Below are 18,909 nucleotides of genomic sequence, written 5' to 3' on the forward strand. Positions count from 1 at the left end.
GGTCTCCCTCCAGGGACCCGCGGTCTCCCGGTGCCGACGTCCACAGACCTGCCGTTGGAGCCTCCGACTCTGCGATCGGGCCGCAGCAGCAGCAGCAGCAGCAGCAGCAGCAGCAGCGCTCCTCCACCGCTCCACCCGCTCCAGACTCGGCCAGCCCCGCGACGGTGACGGTGAGTCATAGCACCAGAGTCCCCGGTCTCTTCCTGTTGGAGGCCGCTCCTCGTTGCGGCCCCAACGACAACGGAAACCCGACGAGAAAAGGTCGGGTCTCCCGTGCAGGAAGAGATTTAAAAAGTTTCCCCCCACACACACCCCAACAAAAAATAACAAAAACTACATAAAAACAGACAGAAAATAATAAAACGCGGACAGACTGCAGAGGCCGCTGCTGACCAGAGTCGCGCCGCCCACCGAGTACCATACTGTGATGCAGTATGTGAGAACTGACTCGATGGCTGACCTGTAGAAGCTCACCAGCAGCTGTTGTGGGAGACGTGCCCTCTTCAAGCACCTCAGGAAGTGAAGCCTTTGAAGTCCTTTCTTGGCCGTCGCCGTGATGTTGATGGTCCAGGTCAGGTCGTGGCTGATGTTGACCCCGAGGTACCTGATGTTCTGCACAGCCTCCACTGTCTCACCGTTAATGGTGATGGGCGAAGGTCTTCGGTCTCCTCCTGAAGTCCAGGATCATCTCCTTTGTTTTTGCTGCGTTGAGGATCAGGTTGTTCTCACGGCTCCAGCTCACCAGGTTCTCTACCTCTGTCCTGTAGGCGGCCTTGTTGTTACTCGTGATCCTGCCTACCACTGCCTACAGCTCCCATAAACATCCACCACAGTGACTCCTCCACATAACTCACTGAACCGAGAAAAATTCAGTCTCTCCCTTCTTTGTCCTCCCGCGGTCGGGGGCCTCTAACCTTCCATTGACGGGATGATCTTACTCCCGTAGCCGGTAAGGTAGTCGGGGCGATCAAGCTCCTGCATCGGTGGGGGAATCTCAGCGCCCCCGCACTGGGCGATCTACCCCGGGTCAGGGCCAGTCGAACATTGTGCGGCTTCTGGAGCTTCCCGACGTCGGTCTCAACCCAAGACTGCAAGCTTCTTGATTGTAAAGTCCGCAGGCTGCGGATGGAGCGTTGATCCCAGGCAAGGGATCGGGTCCGATGGTAAGTCCACGGCCCGCGGTGGGGCTCAAAGTCAGTCCCGAGCGAGGCCTCCGGCTCCACGATGTTAGGCCGCAGAACGACCGGAGATACGATCCTGAAAACAATCGCATCTCTGGCAAGGTAAGGGATTGAAAAAAAGTTTCCCCCGACCCGCCTTCCCATACATAAAACAAAAAGACAGACTGTTGACGAGGCTGCCATCGAAGCGCCACCTGGTGGTAGATAAAACTATGAATGCTGATATATGCTAAAGGGAATAACGTTTAGTGCAAGATAAAGTCCAGTAAAGTCCGATTAAAGATAGTGCGAGGGTCACCAATGAGGTAGATAGTAGTTCAGGACCGCTCTCTGGTTGTGGTTGGATGATTCAGTTGCCTGATAACAGCTGATAAGAAACTGTCCCTGAATCTGGAGGTGTGCGTTTTCACACTTCTGTACCTCTTGCCCGATGGGAGAGGGGAGAAGAGGGAGTAGCCAGGGTGAGACTGGTCCTTGATTATGCTGCTGGCCTTGCCGAGGCAGCGTGAGGTGTAGATGGAGTCAATGGAAGGGAGGTTGGTTTGTGCGATGGTCTGGGCTGCGTCCACAACTTCATGACAGACTACATCAGCAAGTGTGGAGAGGCTTGCATACAAAAAGATGATACTTGTGTTCCCCAACCATGGTGAACCTTGAGGTCCATCCACTACCAGGTGAAGTCCATGTCTGCAGTGGTCAAGACATCTATCCACGACGTTTACAAGCCCATTAAAGATGCCAGGAGGGAAATATGGATGAGGTTGGTGCTAGAATAACTACAAGGACATCCATAGATTGTGGAAAGGCTTGCACGCTCCAACGGGCTTCAACGTGATGCTGGACATTATCGCTGGTAACAATGGGACCTTCCCCAACAAGCCCAATGCATTCTGCATTCTACTAGTGTGGCACGGTGGCGCAGTGGTAGAGTTGCTGCCTCACAGCGCCAGAGACCCGGGTTCCATCCCAACTACAGGTGCTGTCTGTACGGAGTTTGTACCTTCTCCCCGTGACCTGCATAGGTTTTCTCCGAGATCTTCGGTTTCCTCCCACACTCCAAAGACGTACAGGTTTGTGGGTAAATTGGCTTGGTATAAATGTAAATTGTCCATCGTGTGTGTAGGGGTGTGTTAATGTGCTGGGGTCACTGATCGGTCTGGATACGATAGTCTGTTTCCGTGCTGTATCTCTAAACTAAACCCTGCGTGGGTTTTCTCCGGGTGCACCAGTTTCCTCCCACACTCCAAAGACGTACAGGTTTGTAGGTTAATTGGCTTCGGCAAAACTTGTAAATTGTCCCCAGTGCGTGTAGGATAACACAAGTGTGCGGGGATCACTGGTTGGAGCGGACTCAGTGGACCGAAGAGGGCCTCTCCTTCTCTCTCTCTCCTCCCCACTCTCTCCTCCTGCATTCCCCCCTTCTCTACCCCCTCCCTGTCGACGTTAACCTCCCCACCCGGCGCCTCATCTCCCTCTTCCTTCCCCCGCCCGGGGTCAACTGTCTTTTCAACTTTGAAAAAAAGTTTCCCCCTTTCTATGACCCAACTATGGACACTCGTTCGCTCACGGCCGTCCAGCTGTTGACACTTCTACTTCTTCTTCTTATAGGATTCACGGCAGTGTGGACGCTGTTAAGCGTATTACTGCCCTCCACAGGTCATAGTGTGAACTAAATTCTTACATACAGTCCTGTAACTTGCAGGAATTGAAGAACAGCCCTGGATATCAGTTGATGTTTCTCACTGTGTCCAAACAAAGATGAAACAGAAAAAGCCGCAACTCCAAGTCCTGTCAGTCTAACAAACAATACTTTTCTTTCTACCCTGTACTTTTTACGTTCTAGGAAAATCTCATTACTCCCACATTCACACAAGCCAGAAACATGTTTCCCTACAATGCACCAGTGTCCCAACCTCATTTAACCCAGTGACCCAACCTCAATCTACAGTTTCTGTTGACACTTCCCGCCCGCCTTCACCCTCTCAATTGTCGGCGCCCATTAAACAACCGCCCGCCCGAACCGGCACCAGCAGTGTCCTCCCGTTAACCGCACGGTCCAACTGTTGCCGATTCAATTGTCAATTGGCCTGTGAACCGCCGCCAGCTGTTCGAGAAGCGAACTACGAATGAATGACCGTTCGTGAAGAACCTTCTGGAAACGGCTTCTTCCCAGCGGGCGACGCTCGCCATTCACCAACCGCAACTGTCAGCTCCCCCCCCCCCCCCCCCCCCCAGCTCCCCCGCCCTCACCCCCCCCGCCCCCCCCCCCCCCATCCGGCTCAGCTCCCCCTCCCTCACCACTCACCCCCCCCCTCACCTGTCCACGTCCGTTAACCGCACGGTCCTGCCGTCGACCATCGCTCCCGATCAACTGTCCCCGCACGACCAACTGTCGACGATCGCTCCCGCCCAATCCACCTCAGCCGTTGCCGCCCGTTATTTCCCGCTCGCGTTGCCCGCTGGGAAGAAGCCGTTCGTTTCCAGAACGTTCTTCACCAACGGTCATACATTCGGAGTTCGCTTCTCCACAACGACGGACGTCCGGAACACAGTTCGATAAAAAAAACACTGGGTTTTCTGCCGTTTTTTATTTTTGTTTGTTTTGAAAATCTTTTTATTTTTGATTACATTCATTATTTCGATTTACACCATTTTTCAAAAGGTAAAAACGCTTTTCTTTTTTTTTCCAAACGTAGACGTTTTTTTCAATAATTGGTTCTTGGTTTCTTGGTCCAAAATATTCCAAATGGAATTTAAACTATATATTTATTAAACTGTTATTTATATTTGAATAATCCTTTTTGAAAAGATGATTGCATAACTCAGTAGCAATGTTACAAAATTTTGAGATTTTAAAAATCAAGTCTGTAATTTATCCCATCAGATAAAGCATAAAAATAAATTTAATTTGACACCTAATTCACTTTCATATCTTCAGTATTAAAAAAGTTATGGCCATTTTCATACTCGGAAATTAGCATCTTGTTCCCTATTGATTTTCTATGGACATAACAAAAAAGCTGTGATCAAGGACAGTCAAAAGCCCATAACTGTCTTAAAAATTAAGAGAACTGAATGAAATTTTCAGTTATCATAGATTGAAGCATTCTGAAACAAATATAACAAATAAACATAATCTTACTTGGATGACCTGAAATTAAAGCATATAATTAGTTAGTTACCCAATTGTAGCTAATTTCAAACTTCAATTACTAGTCTAAACATCTATCCATTTCTTAATAAATGATTAAAATTTTTAAATAGCCTAAGTGTCCAAATAATATTCACAAATAATTCACAATAAAACATGATTTTTAAATCTCATTTACATCAATTTATAGGCCAAATGGAAGGAATTTAGTGTTCATTTGCTGTAAATTAAAGTCAATTTAAATCGGCTTTCTAGTGGGTTCCTGTGAACGCGCTGGTTTAGAACGTTCACATTGCGCTGGATTCGTGCCCTCAAGTGCCCAGAAAAATACTGTGGGATATAAAGAGCCCAAAATGAGCTACTCGCTATAGAAAATTTTATATACAGGGTTATAGACAAGCCCCATTTAATGAAAAAATAAGGTACATACCTTTAATTGTTTGCTTTATAAAACCCTGGGGCTGCGAGAGGTTGCGGAGTTAGAGAGTGATTTTTAAACTACTATAAATATTATACAAGGCCATAAAAACTAATAATACCTTTTGCGACGGGATCTTTCAGCGATTTTCCGTTAATGATTTACTAGGCTGAACATTTTCGATTGGAACAGCCTAGTAAAAATCGTGTTTTAAACCCGCCCCCTCTAAACAGCGCCAAAATCACACACAAGGGGTGGGGCAGATGCTCAGCCACGATTTAGGTACGTTTTGTAACATACCTAAGCAATGTTGCAACATTTTGAGATTTAAAAAATCAAGTCTGTAATTTATCCCATCAGATAAAGCATAAAAATAAGTTTAATTTGACACCTAATTCACTTTCATATCTTCATTATTAAAAAAAGTTAGGGCCATTTTCATACTCAGAAATTAGCATCTTGTTCCCTGTTGCTTTTCCATTGACTTAACTCAAAAGCTGTGATCAAGGACAGTCAAAAGCCCATAACTTTATTAAAAATTAAGAGATTAAATACATTTTCAGTTATTATAGATTGAAGCATTCTGAAACAAATATGAAACAATCTTACTTGGATGACTTGAAATTAAAGCATATAATTAGTTAGTTACCTAATTGTAGCTAATTACAACATTCAATTACTAGATCTAAACATCTATCCATTTCTTAAGAAATGGTTAACATTTTTAAATAGCCTAAGTGTCCAAATAACATTCACACAATAATTCACAGTATAACATGATTTTAAAATCTCATTGTCATGAATTCATAGGCCAAATGGAAGGAATTTAATGTTTAATTCCCGTAAATAATGGCCATTTTAATCATCTTGCGAGTGGGTTTTTGTTGAACGCGATCGATTGGAACGTTGCGGTTTGCGGTGAATTTGACCACATATCGGCAGGAAAAACACTGCCGGTTCGTATGGGGCCCAAATCACATTTTCGCAACGTGAAATTTTGATTAAAGTCATCCTAAGAAGCAAGTTTATATGTAAAATACACGACTTCCCTTGCTTTGTCCCATACGTGAGATCCGTTCCGTTGCCTGCGTTAGAAGTAGCTTTTTATTTTACTCCAGCGCTGAAATTGTCCCGCGGGGGGTGTTTTTTTTTAATTCCGAGACCGGCAGTCAGAAGGAATTTTCAGCATCAGGTAGAAGCCCGAGAAAATATATCTCGGACAGGCAGGAGGAATCGGCATTTTAATCCAGCCCCCCTCCTCAAAGGCCAGTGACAGAACTGCAGCGCCGCTGAAGGTAAGTTTTGTAACATACCTAATAACTGTTTCAAAACTTTGCGCTTATTTGATCCGCTGATTTAGACTGAAATTGCTTTTCTTTAATTTACATGGAACAATTAATTTTTTCAAAAATTGCTTCTTTTGAAATGTTTATATCCCCACTGCTCTCTCCTTTCTATTTTCTTTTTCAAACTTTGCCATTGTTTTCTTTTCCGTTAATATCCCCGCTGCGATCTATCCTCAAAGTCACAAGTAAGCGGATAGGCAGTGACACAGATAGGCCGCTCTCAGAGGAGGGAGGGAGGGAGAGAGAGAGAGGGCGCTTTTAAAGCCAAAAAAAACCCTATATCATCGTTACATTGTAGAAAGGATCAAAAAGCCTTTGACGAGGTCCCACACAAGAGATTAGTCTAGTCTCCAAAATTGACTTGCATAGGTCTGTGTGTGTGTGTGTGTTTGTTTGTTTGTGCACTAGAACGAGAAAGAAAAAGAGCGAGGAGGAGAGTTAAAGAGAAAGAGAGAGAGAGTGTGTCCCCCAGTGGTGGGAGAGGGTAAAAAAAGCCTACGGCACCTGGTATTCCCAGGCGGTCTCCCATCCAAGTACTAACCAGGCCTGAGCCTGCTTAGCTTCCGAGATCAGACGGGATCGGGCGTGTTCAGGCTAGTATGGCCATAGGCAGAGAGTGGGCATACTAAACGTGTATTTAACACATGCACTCTCCTTCTCATTGTCAGTTGACCCTGCCCGACATTCACTGGACAAGGTGAGAGGCGAGAGGCACGGCCGAGAGTACCCGACCCTGACCAGACCCCACACAGCAGCAGCATCTCATTCACTCTCTCACCCCTTAGCTTCCGAGATCAGACGGGATCAGGCGTGTTCAGGCTAGTATGGCCGTAGGCAGAGAGTGGCCACACTAAACGTGTATTTAACACACGCACTCTCCTCATTGCCGGTCGACCCTGAGGGGGCCGCCCGACATTCACTGGACAAGGTGAGAGGCGAGAGGCACGGCCGGGAGTCCCCGACCCTGACCCCACGCAGCAGCAGCATCTCACTCACTCTCTCACCCACTCACTCACTCACCCACCCAAGCATAAAGCAAAAAAAAACCCCACAAAATCATCGTAACATTGTAGAAAGGAACAAAAAGCCTTTGATGAGGTCCCACACAAGATATTAGTTTAGTGTGCAAAATTGACTTGGATAGGTGTGTGTGTGTGTGTTTTATTTGTTTGTGCACTTGAACGAGAAAGGAAAAGAGCGAGGAGGAGAGTTAAAGAGAGAGAGAACGAGAAAGAGAGACAGAGAGAATGTGTCCCCCAGTGGTGGGAGAGGGTAAAAAAACCTACGGCACCTGGTATTCCCAGGCAGTCTCCCATCCAGGTACTAACCAGGCCTGAGCCTGCTTAGACTCCCGAGATCAGATGGGATCGGGCGTGTTCAGGCTAGTATGGCCGTAGGCAGAGAGTAGCCACACTAAACGTGTATTTAACACACGCACTCTCCTTCTCATTGTCGGTCGACCCTGAGGGGGCCGCCCGACATTCACTGGACAAGGCGAGAGGCGAGAGTCACGGCCGAGAGTACCCGACCCTGACCCCACGCAGCAGCATCTCACTAACTCACTCACTCATTCACCCACCCAAGCATAAAGCAAAAAAAAACCCCACAAATTCATCGTAACATTGTAGAAAGGAACATAAAGCCTTTGATGAGGTCCCACACAAGAGATTAGTTTAGTGTGCAAAATTGACTTGGATAGATGTGTGTGTGTGTTTGTTTGTTTATTTGTTTGTGCACTTGAACGAGAAAGGAAAAGAGCGAGGAGGAGAGTTAAAGAGAGAGAGAAAGAGAGTGTGTCCCCCGATGGTAGGAGAGGGGAAAAAAAGCCTACGGCACCTGGTATTCCCAGGCGGTCTCCCATCCAAGTACTAACCAGGCCTGCTTAGCTTCAGAGATCAGACGGGATCGGGCATGTTCAGGCTAGTATGGCCGTAGGAAGAGAGTGGCCACACTAAACGTGTATTTAACACATGCACTCTCCTTCTCATTGTCGGTCGACCCCGAGGGGCTATGGGAACTTCACTCGCCCCTCTCCAGGAACTATACATCAGGAGGTGCAACTCCAAAGCCAATAAGATCATGGGAGACCCCTTCCACCCATGCAACGGACTTTTCCAGCTGCTACGTTCAGGCAAACGCCTCCGTTGCCATGCTGTGAGAACGGAGAGGCTGAGAAGGGGTTTCTTCCCAGAGGCCATTAGGACTGTAAACTCCAATCTCACCAGGGACTAACTTTACTGTACCACTCTACTGCTTTTTTTTAAATTGATGTTTTTTCCCCTTTTCCTTCCGCCCACCATATTTAATATGTAAAATATGTAATTCTGTTCCATTCGGTTTGTAGTTTGTTTGGTTGTTTGTTTGTTTGTCTTTGTGCAAAAAGTCCGCGAGCATTGCCACTTTTCATTTCACTGCACATCTCGTATGTGCATGTGACGAATAAACTTGACTTGACTCACTCACTTACTCAAGCATCAAGCCAAAAAAAACCCCAAATCATCGTAACATTGTAGAAAGGATCAAAAAGCCTTTGACGAGGTCCCACACAAGAGATTAGTTTAGTGTGCAAAATTGACTTGGATAGATGTGTGTGTGTGTTTGTTTGATTGTGCACTTGAACGAGAAAGAAAAAGAGCGAGGAGGAGAGTTAGAGAGAGAACGAGAAAGAGAGAGAAAGAGAAAGAGAGAGAGAGAGAGAGTGTGTCCCCCAGTGGTGGGAGAGAGAAAAAAAAGCCTACGGCACCTGGTATTCCCAGGCGGTCTCCCATCCAAGTACTAACCAGGCCTGAGCCTGCTTAGCTTCCGAGATCAGACGGGATCGGGCGTGTTCAGGCTAGTATGGCTGTAGGCAGAGAGTGGCCACACTAAACGTGTATTTAACACACGCACTCTCAATGAAGAGAGGCCCTAATATGATCATGGCTGATCATCCAACTCAGTATCCCGTACCTGCCCTCTCCATACCCTCTGATCCCCTTAGCCACAAGGGCCGCATCTAACTCCCTCTTAAATATAGCCACTGAACTGGCCTCGACTACCCTCTGTGGCAGAGAGTTCTAGAGATTCACCACTCTCTGTGTGAAAACAGTTCTTCTCATCTCGGTTTTAAAGGATTTCCCCCTTACCCTTAAGCTGTGACCCCTTGTCCTGGACTTCCCCAACATCGGGAGCAATCTTCCTGCATCTAGCCTGTCCAACCCCTTAAGAATTTTGTAAGTTTCTATAAGATCCCCTCTCAATCTCCTAAATTCTAGAGAGTATAACCCAGTCTATCCAGTCTTTCTTCATAAGACAGTCCTGACATCCTAGGAATCAGTCTGGTGAACCTTCTCTGCACTCCCTCTATGGCAATAATGTCCTTCCTCAGATTTGGAGACCAAAACTGTACACAATACTCCAGGTGTGGTCTCACCAAGACTCTGTACAACTGCAGTAGAACCTCCCTGTTCCTATACTCAAATCCTTTTGCTATGAATGCTAACATACCATTCGCTTTCTTCACTGCCTGCTGCAACTGCATGCCTACTTTCAATGACTGGTGTACCATGACACCCAGGTCTCGCTGCATCTCCCCTTTTCCTAGTCGGCCACCATTTAGATAATAGTCTGCTTTCCTGTTTTTTTTTGCCACCAAAATGGATAACCCTCACATTTTATCCACATTATATTGCATCTGCCAAACATTTGCCCACTCACCCAGCCTATTTCCCTTGTTATCCACGGATGTACTACCTTCCCTGATTTATTCTTTTGCCAAACTGGGATGAACAATTTTTGTAGTTCATCGATGCAGTCTTTAAATGTCTTCAATTGCATATCCACCGTCAACCCTTTTAGATTAATTGCCAGTCAATCTTGGCCAATTCACGTCTCATACCCCGGGCGCGTGCTCACGGGCTGTGCTGAGCAGCTGACAGACGTCTGGACTGACATCTTCAACCTGTCACTTGCCCAAGCAGTTGTCCCCACTTGCCTTAAAACCACCTCCATCGTGCCAGTGCCAAAACACTCCACTGCGGCAAGCCTCAACGACTTCCGCCCAGTTGCACTTACCCCCATCATCACCAAGTGCTTCAAGAAGCTGGTCCTGGCACACCTCAAAAGCTGCCTACCTCCCACACTGGATCCCTATCAGTTTGCCTACCGCAAGAACAGGAGTACGGATGCCATCTCAACGGCACTTCACTCCGCCCTCTCCCACCTCGACAACAGAGACACTTACGTAAGAATGCTGTTCATCGATTACAGCTCAGCATCCAACACCATTATACCATCAAAACTGATCACCAAACTCGGTAACCTGGGCATCGACCCCTCCATCTGCAACTGGATACTGGACTTTCTAACCAACAGACCCCAGTCTGCGAGGTTAGACAAGCACACCCCTTCAACCCTCACCCTGAACACCGGCGTTCCACAGGGCTGTGTGCTGAGCCCCCTCCTTTACTCCCTCTTCACCTATGACTGCACACTTGTACATGGTACTAAGACCATCATCAAGTATGCAGTGATTGGCCTCATCAGCAACAACGATGAGCTGGCCTACAGGGAGGAGGTCCAGCACTTAGCAGCATGGTGCGCTGACAACAACCTGGCCCTTAACTCCAAGAAGACCAAGGAGCTCATTGTAGACTTCAGGAAGTCCAGAGGCGGCACGCACACCCCCATCCACATTAACGGGACGGAGGTGGAACGTGTTTCCAGCTTCAGGTTCCTGGGAGTCAACATCTCCGATGACCTCTCTTGGACCCACAATACCTCTACTCTGATCAAGAAGGCTCATCAGCGTCTCTTCTTCCTGAGGAGACTGAAGAAGGTCCATCTGTCTCCTCAGATCCTGGTGAACTTCTACCGCTGCACCATCAAGAGCATCCTTACCAACTGCATCACAGTATGGTATGGCAACTGCTCTGTCTCCGACCGGAAGGCATTGCAGAGGGTGGTGAAAATTGCCCAACGCATCACCGGTTCCTTGCTCCCTTCCATTGAGTCTGTCCAAAGCAAGCGCTGTCTGCGGAAGGCGCTCAGCATCGCCAAGGACTGCTCTCACCCCAACCATGGACTGTTTACCCTCCTACCATCCGGGAGGCGCTACAGGTCTCTCCGTTGCCGAACCAGCAGGTCGAGGAACAGCTTCTTTCCGGCGGCTGTCACTCTACTCAACAACGTACCTCGGTGACTGCCAATCACCACCCCCCCCCCCCCGGACACTTATTATTATTTATTCAAATCGTTTGCTATGTCGCTCTTCCAGGGAGATGCTAAATGCATTTCGTTGTCTCTGTACTGTACACTGACAATGACAATTAAAATTGAATCTGAATCTGAATCTGAAGCTATCTTTCTTTAAGTTCAGAACCATTGTTTCTGAATTAACAATGTCATTCTCCATCCTAATGAAGAACTCAACCATATTATGGTCACTCTTGCCCAAGGGGGCACGTACAACAAGATTGCTAACTAACCCTTCCTCATTACTCAATACCGAGTCTAAAATAGCCTGCTCTCTTGTTGGTTCCTCTACATGTTGATTTAGATAACTATCCCGCATACATTCCAAGAAATCCTCTTCCTCAGCACCCCTGCCAATTTGATTCACCCAATCTATATGTAGATTGAAGTCACCCATTATAACTGTTTTGCCTTTGTCGCACGCATTTCTAATTTCCTGTTTGATACCATCTCCAACTTTACTACTACTGTTAGGTGGCCTGTACACAACACCCACCAGCGTTTTCTGCCCCTTAGTGTTTCGCAGCTCTACCCATACCGATTCCACATCCTCCAAACTAATGTCCTTCCTTTCCATTGCATTAATCTCCTCTCTAAAACCCTGGAGGTCCTGCTTTTTAAACATTTTTCCGAGCTCTCTAAAGTCACGCTACAGAATATTCATCCCCGTCTTTCCGACATCATTTGTGCCGACGTGCACTACCACTTCAGGATGTTCACCTTCGCCCTTGAGGATTTTCTGCACTCTGTCCGTGACATCCTGGATCCTGGCACCGGGAAGGCAGCACACCTTCCTCGCATCCCGTCTGTTGCCGCAGAAACCCCTTTCCGTACCTCTCACAATGGAGCCTCCCACTACAATGGCCTTGCCTGCCTTAGGCCTTTTTGGTCTTGGCTCAACAGCCCTATTTGCATCGTAAGCCAGTCCGCCGCTCAGTGTAAACACGTCTTCTGTCCCAACAGCTTCTAAGCGGGTGAACCTGTTTACAAGAGGTACATCACCCGGGGACGTTGGCATTCCATGCTTCCCTCCCTTTCTCACTGTCTCCCACCTTCTCTCTTCCAGTACCTTAGGTGTAACAATCGTACTGTAGGACTTGTCAAGGAACGACTCCGTTTCTCGTACGAACCGGAGGTCATCCACTTGCTTCTCCAGTTCCCCAACACGGCCCTTCAGGAGCTCTACCTGGATGCACTTCTCGCATTTGTAGCAGCCAGAGGCACCAGCGGTGTCCTTGACCACCCACATACGGCAAGCATCGCACTGAATCAGCTTGCCTGACATCTCCTTCTTTCGTCGCTACCTCTCAAGCGTATTGCGTGGCCTCCTCTCCTAAGACTCTCTAGCCAAAGACTCACACTTCCCTCACAAGGCCGCTCACTCACTGCCGCTCGCTAAGAGCCGTCTTGCTTAAATTGACTGATAAATTGCCTGATTTACCAATTTACAAACCAAATTCCTCAGTTTTCAACTGTTTTCCCGACACACTGACTCACTTCTCTCCTCCCACTTGGGCTAGAGCCAATCAGTCATATCTCTTGCTAATCTCCTGCTGCTGTTCCTCTCAAATCTACAGCAGTTCTGAGTAAAGTGCCTGTCCTTGGCCTTTACTGCAACTGTTTTCACCCCTCTGACTCACTTCTCTCCTCCCACTTGGGCTAGAGCCAATCAGTCGTATCTCTTGCTAATCTCCTGCTGCTGTTGCTCCCAAATCTACAGCAGTTCTGAGTCACAGAAAGTGGTGAATCTCTGCAACAGAAGGTAGTTGAGGTCAGTTCATTGGCTATATTTGAGAGGGAGTTAGATGTGGCCCTTGTGGCTAAAGGGATCAGGGGTGTGGAGAAAATGCAGGTACAGGATACTGAGTTGGATGATCAGCCATATTGAATGGCGGTGCAGGCTCGAAGTGTGGGTTTGTAGGTTAATTGGCTTCGGTAAAATTGTAAATTGTCTCCAGTGTGTGTGTGTGTGTGTGTGTAGGATAGTGTTAGTGGGCGGGGATCGCTGGTCGGCACGGACTTGGTGGGCCGAAGGGCCTATTTCCACGCTGGATCTCTAAAGTCTAAAGTCTCCAAAGTTAGGTACAAAGTGCTGGAGTAACAGCCACAGAGTTTGGACCAGAGAGGGAGTGGAGGGGAGGGGTTGGAGGGGGTGTCAGGGGTGTGAGGGGAGGAGAGGAGGTGAAGGGAGGAGAAGAGGGGAGGAGGGAGAACTGGAGAGGAGGGGTGGGGGGTGAGAGGAGAGGGGAGGGAAGGAGAGAGGAGGGGAGGAGTTGAGAGAAGGGAGGGGAGAGGGGTTGGGGAAGAGAGGTGAGGAGCGGAAGGGGGAGGTGGGAGAGTTGGGGATGAGAGGAGAAGAGGGGGGGGGAAAGAGAGGGGAGGAGCGCAGAGGGGAGGGGGTGAGAGGGGAGACAAGGGAGGGAAGTGAGGGTAAAGTGTTTTAATATTTCCTCACCCATTACTAACCGCTGCCCTCCTGCCCTCCCTCGCCTCCCTCTCTCCCTCTCCCCCTCTAACCCCTCCCCTTTTCTCTCTCTCCTCTCCCTCCGTTTCCTGTTTTCCCCTTTCTCCCCACTTCTTTCTCTCCTCTCCCCTCCCTCTTTTCTCCATTTTGTTCTCCCCCCCACCCTCTTCTCTCTTCCACTCTCTCTCCCTCCTCCCTCTCTCTCTCTCCTCCCCTCCCTCTCTCCCTTCCTTCTCCTGTCTCCCTTCTCTCCTCTATGTTTTTCTCTCTCCCCTTTCCTCTCTAGCCCTATCTCCTTCCCCATCCTCCCCCGCTCTCATTCCTCTCTCTCCCCCTCCCTCCCCTCCTCTCATCCCCTCTCTATCCCTCCCCATTCTTTCCCCTGCCTCTCTCATCCTCCTCTTCCCTCTCTGTCCCGCCCTCAATTACTCCCTTCCCTCCCACTTCCCTTCTCTCCCCTCCCTCCCTTCCCCTCTCCTCATCCACCCCTCCCCCCTCCATCCCGCTCCCCCTTCTCCCTTCACCATTTCCTTCCCCACACTCCCCTCTCTTTCCCCCCCCCGACTCTCCCTCCTCTTTCCCTCCCCCCCCCCTCAATCCCCCTCGTTCCCCCCCCCTCCCCTCCCTCATGCTCCCCCCATCCATCATGTCTCCCTTCCCTTCCTTCTCCCCGTTTCTCTCTCCTTCTCCTCCCTCCTCTCCCCCTCACCTTCTCGCTCCCCTCTCTCTTTCCCTCTCCCCCTTTTCTCTCCCCCCCCGTCCCCCCCCCCCCCCCTCCCCCCACTCCCCCTCCCCCTCCATCTCCGCCTCCTCAGGGTTGCTGTTTTGGTGATAATTCTCTTGTGGATGAAACAAGCCCCGTTGAGAATTCAGCTTGGTGTAATGTCGCTATTTGAAGGATGAACAAACTGTAGTCCCCCACTTATTACTGATAACCCCCCAACCCCCTTCTCCCCCCCCCTCCTCACCTCTCCCCCCCCTCACCTCTCCCCCTCCCCCTCTCCCCTCCTCCCCCTCCCCCTCCCTCCCCCCTCTCCCCCCCCCTCCCTCCCTCTCCCCCCCCTCCCCCCCCCCCCATCCCTTTCCCTCCCCCCTCTTGAAAATGACAAAATTACAACAGACAATCGTGCAGGAGGAGGCCATTCGGCCCTTTCGAGCCAGCACCGCCATTCAATGTGATCATGGCTGATCATCCCCAATCAGTAACCCCGTTCCTGCCTTCTCCCCTATATCCCCTGATTCCGCTATCTTTAAGAGCCCTATCTAGCTCTCTCTTGAAAATATCCAGAGAACCGGCCTCCACCGCCCTCTGAGGCAGAGAATTCCACAGACTCCCAACTCTCTGTGTGGAAAAGTGTTTCCTCATCTACGTTCTGAATGGCTTACCCCTTATTCTTAAACTGTGGCCCCTGGTTCTGGATTCCCCCAACATCAGGAACATGTTTCCTGCCTCTAGCGTGTCCAAACCCTTAACAATCTTATATGTTTCAATGAGATTACCTCTCATCCTTCTAAACTCCAGAGTTTACAAGCCCAGCTGCTCCATTCTCTCAGGATATGACAGTCCCGCCTTCCCGGGTCAGTTACAATAGAATAGATCTGATGGTGATAGTGAATGGTAGAACGGTTCATTGTTCCGAGTGTGTGTGTGTGTAGGATAGTATTAGTGTGCGGGGATCACTGCTCGGCACGGACTTGATGGGCCTGTCCTAGAAACATAGAAACATAAAAATTAGGTGCAGGAGTAGAGGCCCTTCGGCCCTGCGAGCCTGCACCGCCATTCAATATGATCATGGCTGATCATCCAACTCAGTATCTTGTACCTGCCTTCTCTCCATACCCCCTGATACATTTAGCCACAAGGGCCACATCTAACTCCCTCTTAAATATAGCCAATGAACTGGCCTCAACTTCCTTATGTGGCAGATTTGCCAAGCTCTGTGTGAAAACCTCTCATCTCTCCTCTCATGTCTCCTCACCTCGCCTCGCCTCGCCTCGCCTCGCCTCGCCTCGCCTCTCCTCTCCTAACCTCACCTTCCTCTCTCCTCTCTGAAGAAGGGTCTCGACCCAAAACGTCACCTATTCCTTCGCTCCATAGATGCTGCCTCACCCGCTGAGTTTCTGCAGCATTTTTGTCTACCTTAAAGTGCAAAGTCATGTATTTCTGCCAGGGAATATAAACTAGATTTAAACTGCGATCAGTCTCTAATGAGCTTTCCGGCTCCTGAGAAAGGTAATTAGTCGATTCATATTTTCCATGACATCCCTTCTCAAGATCCATGTTACCCTGGAAACCTCTTTGTTGAGAGGCAGTATCTGTTGTGTGGGAGAGAGGAGAGGAGAGAGGAGGGGACGAGAGGAGAGAGGTCAGGAGAGGAGAAGCGAGGAGAGGAGAGGAGAAAAGAGGAGAGGAGAGGAGAGGAGAAGAGAGGAGAGGAGAAAAGAGGAGGGAGAGGAGAGGAGAGGGAAGGAGAGGGAGAGGGGAGAGAGGAACGGGGAGGAGAGTGTGTCTCGATCCACCATGGGAACAACACCATCGACATCCTTGCCCAAAATCCGTCCTAGAGATCCCTCTCTTGATCGAGGTCCCCTCCCCCCCCTCTCCCAAAAAAGGTCTCCTCCCCCTCTCTCCCCCCCTCTCCCCCCGAGGAAACCCCTCCTTCTCTCCTTCTCCTCCCTTCCCCCTTTCCTGTCTCTCTCCCCCTCTCTCTTCTCTCCCCTGTTCTCCCCCCTCTGCTTTCCCCTCTCTCTCTCATGTCTCTCCTCTCCCTCTCCTCTCTACTCTCTCTCTTCCCCCCATCCTTTTTCTCCTCTCTCCCTCCCCTCTCTCTCTCCCCTCTCTCCCTCCCCCCCCTCCCCCCCCTCTCTCCCCCCCCCTCCTCCCCCTCTCTCTCCCTCTCTTTTCTCACCCCTCTCATTCTTTCTTTCTCTTCCCTCTCTCCCCCTCTCTCTCTCCTTCTCTCCTCCCCTCCCCCTCTCTCTCCTCCTCTCCCTGGGCTCTCCTTCTTCATTCTTCTCCCCCTTCTCCCTCTCTCTTCTCATCGTTTCTCTCTCCCCCCCTCTCTCATCCCCACACTCTCCTCTCTCTCCCCTCTCCTTCCCCCTCTCCTCTCCCCCAGTCTTCTTTTCCTCCTTCTTCCATCCCCTCCTCCTTTTTTCTGATGATCCCCCTCTCTCGCCCCATCTCTCCCTCTGTCTCCCCCCCCCCCCTCTCAGGCCATGTCTCCCTCAGGTGATTTTCAGTCAACACGCTCAGCCCCACTGATGTCCGTGGCTTTGTGACCCTGGGGCCTCCCCCTCTCCTCTCTCTCCCCTCTCTCCCCTCTCTCCCCATTTGCCATACTTGGTAGGGATGGGCGGTGAGAAGGGAGGGAGGGGGTGGGTAAGGGGAGGGAGGGGGTGAGGGAGAGAGGGAGGGAGGGGAGGTGAAAGAAAAGCTCTGACTTCTCTTCATGTCCAGAAGTGCCGAGATGTCCCTCGTTGACCAGAATGGATCGGCGGTGACTATTGGCCCAGAGATGCCGGTGAACGGACACAGGTAGGAAGCCAGCAGTTCCGTTTAGTTCAGTGATAGAGCGGTAACAGGCCCTTCGGCCCACCGAGTCCGTGCTGACCAGCGATCCCCACACACACACACACACACACACACACACACACACACACACACACACACACACACACACACCACACGACACACCCCCACCCAACCCCACACATACACACACCCACACACACACACCCACACAAACACATACACAAACACACACCCACACACATCCCACACACACACAAACACACACACACACACACACACACACACACACACACACACACACACACACACACACATACACATACACACACACACACACACACACACACACGTACACACGTACACACACACACACACGTACAGGGGAACAATTCTTACTGAAGCCAATTCAACTACAAACCCGCACGTTTGTGGAGTGTGGGAAGAACCCGGAGAAGACCCACGCGGGTCACGGGGAGAGAGTGTGGGGGTGTGGTAGGGGGGGGGTGGGAGTGTGTGTGGGGTGGGGGTTGCGGTGTGTGGGGGGGATGGGGGGGCGATGGGCGGTGTGTGTGGGGGTGTGTGGGGGGTGGGTGCGGGCGATGGGGCGGTGTGGGGGCAGGTGTGGTGGTGTGTAGGGGGGTGTGAGGCGTGTGTGGGGGGCTCGTCGGGGAATTTTAATGGTGAATTTGTTTGCGTTCCAGCTCGCCGTACAAGATTATTTTGACGTCTCCAGAGCCTTCAGGTGAGAAGATTTAAACGCTTGGCAATCCCTTGCTAAGTAACACATCCGAAAGAAAGGGGGGGAATAGGGGGGGGGGTGGTTGTGTCCATTATTACAGAGGCTGTCCGCTATAATATAGAAATATAGAAACATAGACAATAGGTGCAGGAGTAGGCCATTCAGCCCTTCGAGCCTGCACCGCCATTCAATATGATCATGGCTGATCATCCAACTCAGTATCCTGTACCTGCCTTCTCTCCATACCCTCTGATCCCTTTAGCCACAAGGGCCACATCTAACTCCCTCTTAATTTTAGCCAATGAACTGGCCTCAACTACCTTCTGTGGCAGAGAATTCCACAGGTTCACCACTCTCTGTGTGTGAAAAAAATGTTTTTCTCATCTCGGTTTTAAAGGATTTCCCCCTTATCCTTAAACTGTGACCCCTTGTTTCTGGACTTCCCTAACATTGGGAACAATCTTCCTGCATCAAGCCTGTCCAACCCCTTAAGAATTTTGTAAGTTTCTATAAGATCCCCCATCAATCTTCTAAATTCTAGCGAGTACAATCCGAGTCTATCCAGTCTTTCTTCATATGAAAGTCCTGACATCCCAGGAATCCCTAACAGATTAGGTGAATTAACAAGGTTGGGGGGGGGGTCTGAAGAAGAGTCTCGACCAGAAACGACACCCATTCCTTCTCTCCAGAGATCCATAGATGCTGCTGCACCCGCTGAGTTTCTCCAGCATTTTTGTGTACCTTCTCTCCAGAGATGCTGCTTGACCCGCTGAGTTACTCCAGCAGGTCTTGTGTCTATCCAAAGTTTAAAAATAAGGGGTAAGCCGTTTAGAACGGAGATGA

At 49.7% G+C, this 18,909-nt stretch overlaps 3 non-coding genes and 1 pseudogene across 3 annotated transcripts; all 4 read right to left on the bottom strand.

The window, feature by feature from the left end:
- Positions 1-6,588: 6,588 nt before the first annotated feature.
- LOC129693337 (5S ribosomal RNA) lies at positions 6,589-6,707 on the bottom strand. The gene has a single exon (XR_008722864.1). It is a non-coding gene; the product is annotated as a 5S ribosomal RNA (ribosomal RNA).
- A 668-nt stretch (positions 6,708-7,375) lies between these two features.
- LOC129693339 (5S ribosomal RNA) lies at positions 7,376-7,495 on the bottom strand. Its single transcript, XR_008722866.1, has one exon. It is a non-coding gene; the product is annotated as a 5S ribosomal RNA (ribosomal RNA).
- A 425-nt stretch (positions 7,496-7,920) lies between these two features.
- LOC129693340 (5S ribosomal RNA) lies at positions 7,921-8,033 on the bottom strand (annotated as a pseudogene).
- A 794-nt stretch (positions 8,034-8,827) lies between these two features.
- Positions 8,828-8,946, bottom strand: LOC129693338 (5S ribosomal RNA). Its single transcript, XR_008722865.1, has one exon. It is a non-coding gene; the product is annotated as a 5S ribosomal RNA (ribosomal RNA).
- Positions 8,947-18,909: the final 9,963 nt, after the last annotated feature.

The sequence above is a fragment of the Leucoraja erinacea genome, unplaced genomic scaffold (genome assembly GCF_028641065.1).
Source record: "Leucoraja erinacea ecotype New England unplaced genomic scaffold, Leri_hhj_1 Leri_265S, whole genome shotgun sequence".
Classification (NCBI taxonomy): Eukaryota; Metazoa; Chordata; class Chondrichthyes; order Rajiformes; family Rajidae; genus Leucoraja; species Leucoraja erinaceus.